The sequence below is a fragment of the Physeter macrocephalus genome, chromosome 16, assembly GCF_002837175.3.
Source record: "Physeter macrocephalus isolate SW-GA chromosome 16, ASM283717v5, whole genome shotgun sequence".
NCBI lineage: Eukaryota > Metazoa > Chordata > Mammalia > Artiodactyla > Physeteridae > Physeter > Physeter macrocephalus.
Window position 1 is genome coordinate 24,639,394 of NC_041229.1, and position 14,675 is coordinate 24,654,068.

The following is a 14,675-nucleotide window of genomic DNA, read 5'->3' on the forward strand; positions in this document are numbered from 1 at the left end:
CTTTCTTGTTGTTTCTGTTTGCATGAAATATCTTTTTCCATCACTGTTAGTCCTTGTATGTCTTTCACCCTGAAGTGAGAGTCTTGTAAGCAGCATATAGATGGATCTAGGTTTTTTATTCAGTTAGTCACCCTATGTCTTTTGATTGGAGCATTTAGTTCATTGACATTTAAAGTTATTATTGATAGGTATGTACTTACTGCCATTTTAATCCTTATTTTCCAGTTGTTTTTGTAGTTCTTCTGTGTTCATTTCTTTCTGTTTTGCCAGTTATGGTATGGTGATTTTATTTTGTAGTATGCTTGGGTTCCTTTCTTTTGGTTTTTTGTGTATCTATTGTAGGTTTTTTATTTGTGGTTACCATGGGGTTCATATATGATGAACCATAATTATATCTACTTGATTTAAACTGATAGTCATGTAAGTTCAAACACATTCTAAAAGATCTATACTTTTTAGTCCCCTCACCCTCATTTTGTGATTTTAATGTCATATTTTACACCTTTATGCTTATTCCTTTACTGTTTATTGTAGTTATAGTTTCTTTTACAACTTTTCTGTTTTAATCCATGTACTGGCTTATTTAAGTGATCTTCAATCCTTTCTATATATTTTCCTTTTCTACTGTGATTTTCCCTTTCCTGTAGATTCTTCTTTTCTATTTAGAGAAGACCCTTCAACATTTCTTTTAGGGTAGGTTTAGTACTGATGAATTCTTTTGGGTTTTGCTTGCCTGAGAAGTTCTTTATCTCTCCTATTCTAAATTATAATCTTGCTGGGTAGAATATCTGAGTTTGCAGGTTTCTTCCTTTCAGCACTTTGAATATATCATGCCACTCCCTCCTGGTCTGTAAAGTTGCTACAGAGAAATCAGTTGATAGTTTTATTGAGACTCCCCTGTATATGACTTTGTTTTTCTCTTGATGCCTTTATTTTTTTTTTCAAGAGGGTACTAAATCATTTAATGATTACTCATGATAATGGATGATACACAGGCTTCATTCCCATCTATGACTTTATCTGGTACCATAATTCAATTTAGATATATTGCATAGGATGTGCCAACAATCATATTCATAACTAAAAAACTCCATCACTTTGCTAGGGTGACTCTTTTAATTGTGAACTCCAGGTCACAACACAGTAACTGTCAGTTCAACTACACCAAGATTTCTGAAGACAATGGCTTCTCCACTCAAGCAGGTTGTAAATAAATATCAAATGGAACTTGGTATCTTGATGCCTTTAGAATTCTCTATCTTTAACTTTTGCCATTTTAATTATGATATATCTTAGTGTGGGTGTTTACGTTCATCTTGTTTGGGACCCTCTGTGCTTCCTGTATCTGGATATCTATTTCCTTCTTTAGGTTTGGGAAATTTTCAGCCATAATTTCTTCAAATACATTTTTGATCATTTTTTTCTCTCTCTTCTCCTTTTGGAACCCCTATAATGGGGATATGGCACGTTTAAAATTATCTCACAGATCTTGTATGCTGCCTTCATTTTTTTTTTTTTTTTTTTTTTTTTTTGTGGTATGCGGGCCTCCCCCTGCCGTGGCCCCTCCCCCTGCGGAGCACAGGCTCCGGCCGCGCAGGCTCAGCGGCCATGGCTCACGGGCCCAGCCGCTCCGCGGCACGTGGGATCCTCCCAGACCGGGGCGCGAACCCGGCTCCTCTGCATCGGCAGGCGGACGCGCAACCACTGCGCCACCAGGGAAGCCCTGCCTTCATTTTTTAAAGTCTGTTTTTCTGTCTGCTGTTGTGATTGAGTGATGTCCATTATTCTGTCTTCCAGATCACTTATGCATTCTTTTGTGTCATTTAGTCTGCTGTTCATTGCTTCTAGAGTGCTTTTTATCTCAAATATTGAATTATCTATTTTTAATTGGGTCTTCTTGATATTTTCCAGTTGTTTTATTACCAATGCTTGAATTCATTGTCTGGTAGACTATCTCTGTTCCGTTGTTTTTTTTTTTTTCCTTGCTCTTTCAATTGAGAGCAGTTCCTCGACCTTTTTGTTTTATTTAACTTTCTCTGTCTCTATGAATTTAGAGGATACAGCCACCTATTGTGGTTTTGAAGGGGTGTTCTTATGTAGGAGTATCCCTATGTGTTCCCCGTGCCTTTGCGGGGAGGGCTGGATATGATGTGGATGCCAGTAACCTCTTTCCTCAGGTCTGCTGACTGCTATCATCTTGGTATGGGGTGTGGCTGGTTTTGGAGGAGCTAGAGAGTTCTCATGGTGTGAGGTGGGACATCCTTTCTAGTCAGTGACCATTACTGCCATGTTAGGGGTGGCGTTTGCTCCCAAGTTGCTTAAGCAAAATCCCTGAGGGTTGGGCTTGAGCTGGCTCTGTTCCCTTTAAGTGGGTGTTTTTCCCTTCTCCCTTCACTGGGACTTTGCCCCAAAGGAGGGGAGTGCTGACGTAACTGGGGCTTGTGTGCTTACAGAGGTCCGCCTGTTTAAGTGTCTTTGGCTCTGCTCAGATGCAGCCCATGGTTGTGTCTTTTCCTCTGTTCTGTCCACCTGAGATCTAGTGCTAGCTTGTGGCATGGAGTAGGCGGAGCTGGAGCATTCACTTGGCTAAAACTGGGGAGTGTGGTGTGGAGGTTGTGGAAGTTCAAGTGGCTGCACTGCTGTCAGAAGTGTAGGCTGCTCCTATGGTACTGTTTAAGTGCCAGTAATGGCCACTGCCAGCCCACCTGGACAATACCTGGGTTCCTGGGTTGCCTCTGTGTCCCTAGATCCAGTCTTTTCCCTGGTCCTGGCCAACCTGTGTCTTGGAGTGAGTGGGACTGGGGTGTTCACTTCACTCAGACTGTGGAGGGGGGTGGAGGCAGCAGTTGCTAGGGCAAACCTCTCTCTGCCCTGTCTAGGGCAATCTAGCAGCACCTTCTCACTCCTCAAGAGTGGAGTCCCAGCTTCTTCAGCCTTTCTATCGGTCCCAGTGGTTCCCCAGTAGCCAAGAGAGGTTGTCTCCTATTTGTAGGACCCCAGGACAGGGATGCCCAGTCTGTGGTTTGACTATCTCACTCCCCAGGGCAAGTGTCCATCATTTGATCTCCCTTTTCCTCTGAGTCCCCTCCCAGGGGCACAGGTCCCAACCCAGTACTTTTCTTCCCATTCTACCTGATCATGTGTGTACCTTTCTTACAGTCTTTGTTGTATAGGAGTCCTCTGCCAGTTTCCAGTTAGTTTTCCATGAGTATTGTTCCATGTGTAGATGTATTTTTGACATGTTTGTAAGGGGAGGTGACCTCCATACCTTGCTATCTTGATCTCTCTCCTCTGTCAGGCCCTTTTTATAAGTCACTACTTCCATCTGCACTCTGTCAGAATTACTGGGGTCATATTCATATAGCAGATTAACCGAATAAGTGGAAAGCTAAACTTGTAAGATTTTATTTTGACACATGTGATAATATCATCAAACCTTGATTTTGGAAATGAGAGACAGCCATATATAATTTGAGAGATTGCCAACCTGAGATATATTATGCATTATACCATATGTCACTGTGCATTATACCATATGTCACTGACTTTAATGATGGTTTTGGACCAGTTCATTTTGAATGTCACTTATGAAAGATCATATCTTTGACTTTTAATATTACTGACGGTTAGTTCCTGACTCAAAGCATTCTCTGCCTGAAAAAGATGTGTATAACGAAATATATTTCCCTTGAAGATCTCTGCAGTTGGTTCCATCTTCCCTTTTCCATCTTTTCCTGGTATTTCTGTGTCCCAAATATGCTTATTCTGATACCATAATGATTAATATGGACTTTTAGCTCAGGCTGCATTTAATCTGCAAACCTGTCCCCCCAAATAAAAGGATGTTCCTTCTACCTACAATGAAAAGGTAAAGTAAACACAATGCTTCAGACCTAGATGTAAAGACCACATGACTACTCATATATGGAGATGAGCATGAAAGAATATCTCTTCCGGGAGAAAATGATGAAGTAGTATCTGGGCATATATTTTGATAAGTGCTATTTTTTATTTGCAATTCAAATAAATTGGCAAACATTCTTCTGAATATCTTATTGCACATGTATACAACTGAAAGTGTTGATTGTGAGGCTATCTATGACCAGGTTTCTCTTGCCATGGACTGGAAAATATGTTGGCACATCATCCTGACTGGATATCCAGGACCCTCTATTTAATATTCAGCTTTCTAATAGTACAATTACCTGAAAAGAGTGGGCTCAGATGTGCTTGAATCAGAAGGCTGCCAAATCTCTCACTCTTTTTTTATGGTAGTTTAATAATAAACACTTTAACTTTCTTTATGGCTGGAAGTAGAAAGAGAATTTTAGCAAGTGTTGAAATTTTAGCTGTGTGGAGGAATAAATAGCCCTGTGACCTCTGAGATTTCCTACAATATCATTGGATGGTTTCCCTGAGAATTTTCTTTACAACTCTCAGATGCTAAAACCAGCTGCTTACAGATCTCTTTCCCTACTCTCAAAGAACATGATCTAAATATGAATCATCATAGGCACCAAGAACTTGACGAGAAAATCCTCCTAGTGACACAGTATCTTATTGCTTGAGAGATGCCAAGGGAATTCTTTCCACAGTTTGTTCCTCAGAAGAGGGCATAGTGGAAAAAGCAGGGCTTTGACAATTAAACTTAAGTTTTAATCCTGAGTGAGCCACTTATTAGCTTTTGATCTATGACAAGTAAGTTAAATTTCCTAAGCCACAACTTTCTAATATAAAAATGGAGATAGTATCACCTACTTCAGAAGGTAGTGGAAAAAGTAGGAATAGTGCATATAAAGCACCCAAATATAGATATTCTATATAAATTATAACTTGTAATTATGAATTTTAGGTTGAGTCTGGTTCCTAGAATGGAGTACCATTTCTATATACAAGGTAAGCTTTTGAGAATTAAATGCTCCACCAAGTTTCACATGCTAATCAATGCATTTGTGTGTTGGAGGTAGGGGTATGCATGAGATAAGACAAGAATAAGAAATAAGATGCTGGGACTTCCCTGGTGGTCCAGTGGTAAACAATCCTCCTTCCAACGCAGGGGACACAGTTTCGATCCATGGTTGGGGAACTAAGATCCCACATGCTGCAGGGTAACTAAGCCCACGCACCTCAACTAGAGAGAAGCTCAAGCACCACAACGAAAGATCCTGAGAGCCTCAACAAAGATCCCGTGAGCCTCAACAAAGATCCCACATGCTGCAACTAAGACCCGACACAGCCAGAAAGAAGAAAGAAAGAAAGAAAATATTAAAAAATAAATAAGATGCTAATTTTCATCTTTTTAGTAAAATTTTAGTATTCTCTTCCACCTTTCCTTTCTCATTCCTTTTTTCTCATTAAAAAATATATACGTTAAATAATATAGTATTTAAAGTATACTTTAAAATCAAAAGTAATACATCAATGCATTTTTATTTAAAAAATGAACACAAACATCTTTGTCATTCTGGTTTTTTTCTGACTGGGGAGAGTCAAAATAGCTGCTACTATAATGATGAAATGCTAGCAGGTAAATAACCAAGGCTGGCTCTCCCTGTTAGAAGTAAAAATTGTGTTAACTATTCTCACGCATTAACTATTACATATGAAGTTTAGAGTCAGTTTTTCAAATTTTACAAAAATTGAGATTTTGATTTTAATTACATTGATTTATAAATTGATTTTACAAAATGTAATACCATTTAAAGATTAAATACTTTCAGCCATGAACTTGGTGCATTTCTCCAAATTTCCTAGTATGTATATATATATATATATATTTTTTTAAATTTATGTATTTATTTATTTATTTTGGACTGTGTTGGGCCTTCATTTCTGTGCGAGGGCTTTCTCTAGTTGTGGCAAGTGGGGGCCACTCTTCATTGCGGTGTGCAGGCCTCTCACTATCGTGACCTCTCTTGTTGCGGAGCACAGGCTCCAGACGCGCAAGCTCAGTAGTTGTGGCTCACGGGCCTAGTTGCTCCGTGGCATGTGGGATCTTCACAGACCAGGGCTTGAACCCGTGTCCACTGCATTAGCAGGCGGATTTTCAACCACTGCGTCACCAGGGAAGCCCTCCTAGTATATATTTTTTAAATGTCCTTCAGTAAAATTTATACAGTTAAGCCTTGAACAACATGGTGGGGTGTAGGATTTCCTCCTTGCAAGGATTTCCTCATTGCAGCCAGAAATCTTCACATTCATTGCTCCTCTGTATCCACAGTTCCACATCCAAGGACTTAACCAACACTTGAATTGTGTAGTACTGTAGTATTTACTATTGAAAAAACTCCATGTATAAGTGGACTCATGCAGTTAAAAAAAGTTAACTGTAGTTTTATTTAAATAAGATCTTATATATTTCTCTTTTTAAAAGTTTCATAATTACTTTATTTTTTGAATTGAAGTATGATCAAAATAAAACATTATGTTAATTTCAGGTGTACAACATAATTATTTGATATTTTTAGATATTATGAATGGTCACTACAATAAGTCAACATCCTTCACCATATACAGTTACAAATTTTTTCTTGTGATGAGAACTTTTAAGGTTTACTTTCTTAGAAACTTTCAAATATACAATAAAATATTATTAACTATAGTCACCATGCTGTACATTACACCCCTATGACTTTTATTTTATAACTGGGAGTTTGCACTTTTTGACCTTCTTCACCCATTTTGCCTATCCAGTCTCTGGCAACCATTAAGCTGTTTTCTGTATCTTTTTCTTTTCTTTAGATTCCACATACAAGTGAGATCATACAGTATCTATTTGTCATTTTCTGTCTGACATTTCATTTACCATAATGCCCTCAAGGTCCATTCATGTTGTTATAAATGTCAAGAATACATTCTTTTTATGAATGAATTCATATATATGTATATAACATTTTCTTTTTTCATTTATCCATTGATGTACACACCACTTAGGTTGTTTCCATATTTTAGCTATTGTAAATAATGCTGTAATGAACATGGGAGTGCATACATCCTTTCAAGTTATTGTTTTTATTTTCTTTGAATAAATACCCAGAAGTGGAATTGCTGGATCATATGGTAGTTCTATTTTTAATGTTTTGAGGAATCTCCATACCGTTTTCCATAGTGGCTGCACTAATTTACCTCCCCACTAGCAGTACACAAGCATTCCCCCAAAGGTTTTATATATCTGCTATTAGATTTATTCCTACATATTTCATAGTTTTTTGCAATTATGAATGGAATATTATTCTATTAATTAAAAAATTAATATTGCCATGAATAGTATGTTTATTTTATTTTTAAAATACATTTGTTTATTTATTTTTATTTTTGACTGCATTGGGTCTTTGCTGCTCCACGCAGGCTTTTCTCTAGTTGCAGTGAGCGGGGCTACTCTTCATTGCAGTGTGCAGGCTTCTCATTGGGTGGCTTCTCTTGTTGCAGAGCATGGGCTCTAGAGTGCAGGCTCAGTAGTTGTGGCGCATGGGCTTAGTTGCTCTGCGGCATGTGGGATCTTCCCAGACCAGGGCTTCCCATGTCCCCTGCATTGGCAGATGGATTCTTAACCACTGTGCCACTATGGAAACCCAGTATGTTTATTTTATATCCAGCCACATTACTAAACTCTTGTTAGTTCCAGGAGTTTGGCAGTTGTTGCTTTGGAATTTCTAGGTGGGCAATCACATATCAGGCTAGTAGTGATGTTTCATTTCTTCCAGTCAAATTTGTATAGCTTATGTCCTTTTTATTCATGTTGCATTGGTTAGGTTCTCCAATAATATGTTGATTAACAGTGATAATAGAGGACATCCTTTAGTTGTTTTTTTACCTTAATGTGAATACTTCTACAGGTTCCCCATTAGGTATGATATTAGATGTAAGCTTTTAGCAGATGACTTTTGTTTGGTAAAGAAAGTTTCTTTTATATTCTGAATTTGTTAATTAAAAAATTCAAGGTATAATTTTACTTTATCAAATGCTTTTCCAGCAACTATTGAGATGATCAAATAGTTTTTTTCTCATTTGACCTGGTAAATAATTAAGTTACTTTTATTCCTGGGATATATCCTACTTGATCACAATATATTACACTTTCACTATACTATCAGAGTTAGCTTACTGTCTTATTTAGAATTTTTGCCTCTGTTCATAAGGGGGATTGGTTTTTCTTTCCTTTTCTTGTTTTGTCCTTGTCCACTCCAGGTTTGGTAATAGAATAACACTAGTCTTATAAAAGTTGGATAGCTTTCAATTTTCCCTTTATAACTTGTAACATTTTATGTAACATTGGAATTATCCTTTATTGAGAATTTCATTGGTAAAATTGTCTTGGTGGAATACAATTATTAGGAATAGATCTTAGACTATACAATTTCTTATATGATTACTAAGTTATCTAGATATTATATTTCATGGGTCAATTTGTATAAATTATATTTTCTCTTAAAATTTTTTATTCTTCTTGGGTTTTAAATATATAAGAAGTAAGGAACTCAGACCAATACTTGTGAAAAAATAACTAGGAAAGCTGAAAAAAATATTTTAAAAAATATGTTTGTAGATTTTAGGTAGCTAAGAAGGGAGTGAAGAATTACAAGGTCAAGATCATGGAGGAAATGGAAGCCCAAGAAGTGATTAAGCAGCCTTTAGGAACTAAAGGAATAAACATTTGAATTCAGAGTCCTTCAAGAAGAAGAGTAAGCTCCTAGCCTTTGGGTAAACCCTCAAAATATTACCCTAGAAGTAAGATAAACCAGAAGTAAACTGGCCTTCATAGTAACTGAAATCCAGATTTTTATTCAATCTGACAATCTCTGTTTCTTAATTTGTATGTTTGGACAATTTACATTTAATGTAATTATTGATATGGTTGGATTTAATACTGTCATTTTATTATCTGTTTTCTATTGGCCCCCTTTTTTGTTTTTCTGTTTCCATTTTCCTGTGAATGCTGTGTATTCCATTTAAATTTATCTATTGGCTTTTTGATTATATATCTTTGAATAATTATTTTAGTAGTTTCTCTGGGGATTGCAACATAAAAAATTTCATGGTGTACTTAGAGTTAATATTTTACCACTTCAAATGAAATGTAAAAATCTTATAATCACATAGGCCCTTTTATCCTCCTTTATTTATATTGTAGTTGTCATATGTATTGCATACACTGAAAACCTCAAAATGTTATCATTTTGCTTTTAATAGCCATACATGTTTTAAAGAACTTAGAGAAAAAATAGCTTATTTATCTAGATATTTACCATTTCTTTTGCTCTTTCTTCATTCCACGTATCATTCTGATATCATTTCCCTTCCCCCTCAAGAACTTCCTTTAACATTTCTTTTAGGGTAAGTCTGCTGCCAACAGATTCCCTTAGTTTTCCTTCATCTTAGAATGTTTTTATTTGCTTTTATCCTTGAAGGATATTTTCACTATATATAGAATTCAGGGTTGACCATTAGTTTCTTTCAGCACCTTAAAAATATTTTACTGTCTTCTGACCATAATGGTTTCTTATGAGAAGTCAGCAATTATTCAATTTGTTATGCTCTATACACAATGTTTTATTTCTCTCTGTTTGCTTGTAAGAATTTTTTCATTATCTTTGGTTTTTAGTAGTTTGGTCATTATGATTGTGGTTTTCTTTGAGTTTATCTTATTTGAAATTCACTGAGCTTTTTGAATCTGTAATGTCATGTCCTTCAACCAATTTGGGATGTTTTCAGCAATTATTTTTTCAAAACTTTTTTTCTGCATCAATTTATTTTTCTTCTTCTTCTTGGACCTTAGTAACAAAAATATTAGACCTTCTGATATTTTACTACAGGTCTCTGAAGCTCAGTTCAATTTTTTACAAATTGCTTTTCTATTTGTTGTTCAGATTTAATGGTTTCTATGCATCTATCTTTAACTTCACTTACTCTTTCCATTCTGATATTAAGCCCATCAGTGAATTTTTGTTTTAGTTATTTTACTTTTTAACTTTAAAAGTTTCCATTTAGTTCTTGTTTTATAGTCTCTATTTCTTTGCTTTGAAGTGCTCAAAAGTGACTATATACACAGGTTTAGGGGATCTATTTCTCCACTCTCTCCTTTCTATAATTTCCTGAATATATTTTAGCTCTTTTCATGGTCCTTAGAAAGCAGAAGTGTTGGCCTCTCCACGCTGTTACATACTTTCCATAACTGGGTCTGCTTTAGGAGCAAAGGCTAGAGAGAAAACAATTGAGTATTATTTCCCCAATACTCTTAAGACCACAGGAATTCCTTTTCACAATTCTTCTGTAATAAAGGACTTTCTCTGAATTTTAGGTGCCTGCAAGATCATGACTGCTGCTCTGTTGCAAGAGTGTAGCTTCATGACTTGCCACAGGGCAGGGTCAGGAGATTAGTAAAAGAAAAAAGAGGGGATTAATCCTGCAGGGCCCCTTACCTGGTCTTCTAACTGGAAAAAGAAAGTTTCTATTGGAGCTTTTCTGTTCATACCTGCTGTGCAGTTCTGGGATTTGGGTTACCCTACAGTCTAAGTTAGGAGATATGGGTAGAAAAACAAAACCTAGGAAATTCACCACTGTAATGATTGTTATATGAGTTTTGAGAAAGTGATAGCAAGTTTATTCATTTTAGCCAAGACCAGAAGTCCTTGAAGTCTAGATTTGAATCATGTAAACCCTGATTGGCTTAAGGTGAAACAAAATTGTTAGTGCCACAGTAGTCTGGCAGAGCAAATGAAAACTCTCACAGGAGAGACTTTCTATCATAATCCTAGGCTTCACTTTAATTAAAAAAATTTTCATGCTTGCTTCTGTGCACATATATTAAAATTGGAATGATACAGAGAAGGTTAGCATGGCCCCTGTGCAAGAAAAATATGCAAATTCATGAAGCATTCCATATTTTAAAAAAATTTCATATGCAATATCTGGCACTCAATAGAAAATTAGTAGATATATGAAGAGAAAAGACAAAGTAATCCAAAATAAGAGAATGATGTTCTTGGATTAGAAGAATCAATATTGTCAAAATGACTATAGTACCCAAGGAAATCCACAGATTCAATGCAATCCCTATCAAATTACCAATGGCATTTTTCACAGAATTAGAACAAAAAATCTTAAAATTTGTATAGAAACAAAAAAGACCCAGAATAGCCAAATCTATCTTGAGAAAGAAAAGTGAAGTTGGAGGAATTAGGCTCCCTGACTTCAGAATATACTACAAAGCTATAGTCATCAAAACAGTATGGTACTGGCACAAAAATAGAAATATAAATCAATACAAGAGGATTGAAAACCCAGAAATAAACCCATGCACATATGGTCAATTAATTTACAACAAAGGAGACAGGACTATACAATGCAGGAAAGATGGTCTCTTCAATAAATGGTGGTGGGAAAAATGAAATTATAACACTCTTAGCACCATACTCAAAAATAAACTCAAAATGGATTAAGGACCTAAATGTAAGACTGGACACTATAAAACTCTTAGAGGAAAACATAGACAGAACACTCTCTGACATAAATCACAGAAATATATTTTTCAATCCATCTTCTAGAGTAATGAAAATAAAAACAAAAATAAACAAATGGGACCTAATTAAACTCAAAAGCTTTTGCACAGCAAAGGAAACCATAAAAAAAACGAAAAGACAACCCACAGAATGGAAGAAAATATTTGCAAACAATGAGACCAACAAGGAATTAGTCTCCAAAATTTACAAACAGCTCATGAGGCTTAATATCATAAGAACAAACAACCCAATAAAACATTAGGCAGAAGACTTAAATAGATATTTCTCCAAAGAAGACATACAGATGGCCAAGAGGCACATGAAAAGATGTTCAACAGCATTAATTATTAGAGAAATGCAAATAAAAACTACAATGACATATCACTTCACATCAGTCAGAATGGCTAACATCAAAAAATCCACAAGCAATAAATGTTGGAGAAGCTGTGGAGAGAAGGGAACCCTCTAACATTGTTGGTAGGAATATAAATTGGTAAAGCCACTGTGGAGAACAGTATGGAGGTTCCATAAAAAACTAAAAATAGAGCCACCATATGACCTTGCAATCCCACTCCTAGGCATATATCCGGAGAAAACCATGGTCCAAAAGGATACATGCACCCCAATGTTCATTGCAGCACTGTTTACAATAGCCAAGACATGAAAGCAACCTAAATGCCCATCAACAGATGAATGGATAAAGAAGTGGTACATATATACAATGAACTATTGCTCAACCATTAAAAAGAATGAAATGCCATTTGCAGCAACATGGATGGACCTAGAGATTGTCATACTGAATGAAGTAAGTCAGACAGAGAAAGACAAATATTGTATGGTATCACTTATATGCGGAATCAAAATAAAGTGGTACAAATGAAAATATTTACAAAATAGAAACAGACACACTGACTTAGAGAATGAACTTCTGGTTACCAGAGGGGAAGGGTGTAGGGAGGGATAGTTACACAACATTGTTAATCAACTATACTCTAATATAAAATAAAATGTTTTAAAAAATAAGAGAAACAACAGACAATAAAGAAGACCCACAGAGAGTATAGCTAATGGCGTCATTAGACATGGACTTTAAAATAATTCTACTTAAAATGCTCAAGGAAAAATTTTACATTGTTGTGAAGTTGTCCCTTGTATTCTCTCATAGCTTTTAATATTCTTTGTATCTGCAATTTAGTCTTCTTTTAGAAGGATTGCCAACTTCTTGTTTCCATTAAATTGGTTGAGTGGAACTTGAGGTTTTTGTATTAGAATATGAGGAAATCACTTTAGGGCTTCCCTGGTGGCACAGTGGTTAAGAATCCACCTGCCAATGCAGGGAACATGGGTTCAATCCCTGGCCTGGGAAGATCCCACATGCCGGGGAGAAACTACTGAGCCCATGAACCACAGCTACTGAGCCTGTGCTCTAGAGCCTGTGAGCCACAACTACTGAAGCCCAGGCACCTAGAGCCCATGCTCTGCAACAAGAGAAGCCATGACAATGTGAGGCCCGTGCACCACAACAAAGAGTAACCCCCGCTTGCCCCAACTGGAGAAAGACCATGTGCAGCAACAAAGACCCAACAGAGTCAAAAATAAAAACAAACAAATTAATTAATTAACAAAATAAAACAAAACAAACAAACAAAAAAAACAGGACTTCTCAAAATCCAGTCTGAAAACCACCTAGTAGTTCTTAATTAAAAAAAAAAAACAACTTTGCATTTGTGGAAAGTGCAATAACCCAATTGAATCATCTTGCAGTCAGCTTTCAGTTCTATGGTCAGGAAGCATTAGTATAAAAGCATAGGAACTAGGGCTCCTGCCAGCTGCTGGTGGGGGACTCTGACACCCAAGGAGATGGGAGGAACCCCAAAGTGAACTGGTAGGATGTAGGCAGACTAAGGGGGGAGGAGAAGTGGAGGTCAGACAGGATCGGCATTCCTGAAGCTGGGGAGATCAGAAAAGACAGGTGGGAGGGGGCCTCCCAGCCCAGAGGAGCAGGAGAGGAGAGGAAGGTGTTTGCCCCACCCACTTGAGCCCAGGAAGCCTGCTATGCTCCTAGGTGAGGTCCCCAGCCACCTGAGACAATGGGTGGGGGGCACACCTGTGCCCCTTCTATTCCTTGAGCCTAAGCCACACCCCCCACAGCTCCCAGGGTCTTTTCCAGCCTTGTGGTTCCTGAGCATTGGCCTCGCCCACCAACCAAACCTTGCCTTGCTTAGGCCCCAACCTCCACAGCCAAGGCCTATCCCCCCATTTTTTTTTTCCTTCCTCCTCTTTATTACTATTGTGGTACTGTTGTACCTTCTGGTTGTTGATTCATCTATATTTTTATTTTTATTTTCTTCCTAACATGGCTGTTAGTTTCCTAGTCTAATTTTATTCTTTACTTTCTTATTGTTGGGTTTTTTTCTTTTTTTTTTTTTTTGCCACCCCAGGTGGCTTGCAGGATCTTGGTTCACAAGCCAGGGAATGGGCCAAAGCTCCTGCAGTGGGAGCTCCGAGTCTGAACCACTGGATTAACAGAGAAACTCAGACCCAGGGGATTTTCATCAGAGTGAGGTCTCACAGAGTTCCTCATCAAGTTCCACATCAGCACCAAGACACAGCTCTATCCAATAGCATACAAACCCCAGAGTTGGAAACCTCAGGCCAAACAACTAGTAAGACAGGAATACAATCCCACTCATAAAAAAAAAAAAATGAAAGGGCAAAAAAATATGTCACAGATGAAAGAGCAAGGTAAAAATACACAAGACCAAGTAAATAAAGAGGAAATAGGCAATCAACCTGAAAAAGAATTCAGAGTAATCATAGTAAAGATGATCCAGAATCTTGGAAGTAGAATGTAGACACAGATTGAGAAAATACAAGAAATGTTTAACAAAGATCTAGAAGAATTAAAGAACAAACAGAGATGAACAACATAATAACTGAAATGAAAAATACACTAGAAGCAATCAATAACAGAGTAACTGAGGCAGAAGAATGAATAAGTGAGCTAGAAGACAAAATGTGGAAATAATGGCCCAGGACCAGAATAAAGAAAAACGAATGAAAAGAATTGAAGGGCTTCCCTGGTGGCGCAGTGGTTGTGCGTCCGCCTGCCGATGCAGGGGAACCGGGTTCACGCCCCGGTCTGGGAGGATCTCACATGCCGCGGAGCGGCTGGGC

General features: G+C 37.2%; 1 non-coding gene across 1 annotated transcript; it reads left to right on the forward strand.

The window, feature by feature from the left end:
• Positions 1–10,780: 10,780 nt before the first annotated feature.
• Positions 10,781–10,886, forward strand: LOC112062589 (U6 spliceosomal RNA). Its single transcript, XR_002890804.1, has one exon. It is a non-coding gene; the product is annotated as a U6 spliceosomal RNA (small nuclear RNA).
• Positions 10,887–14,675: the final 3,789 nt, after the last annotated feature.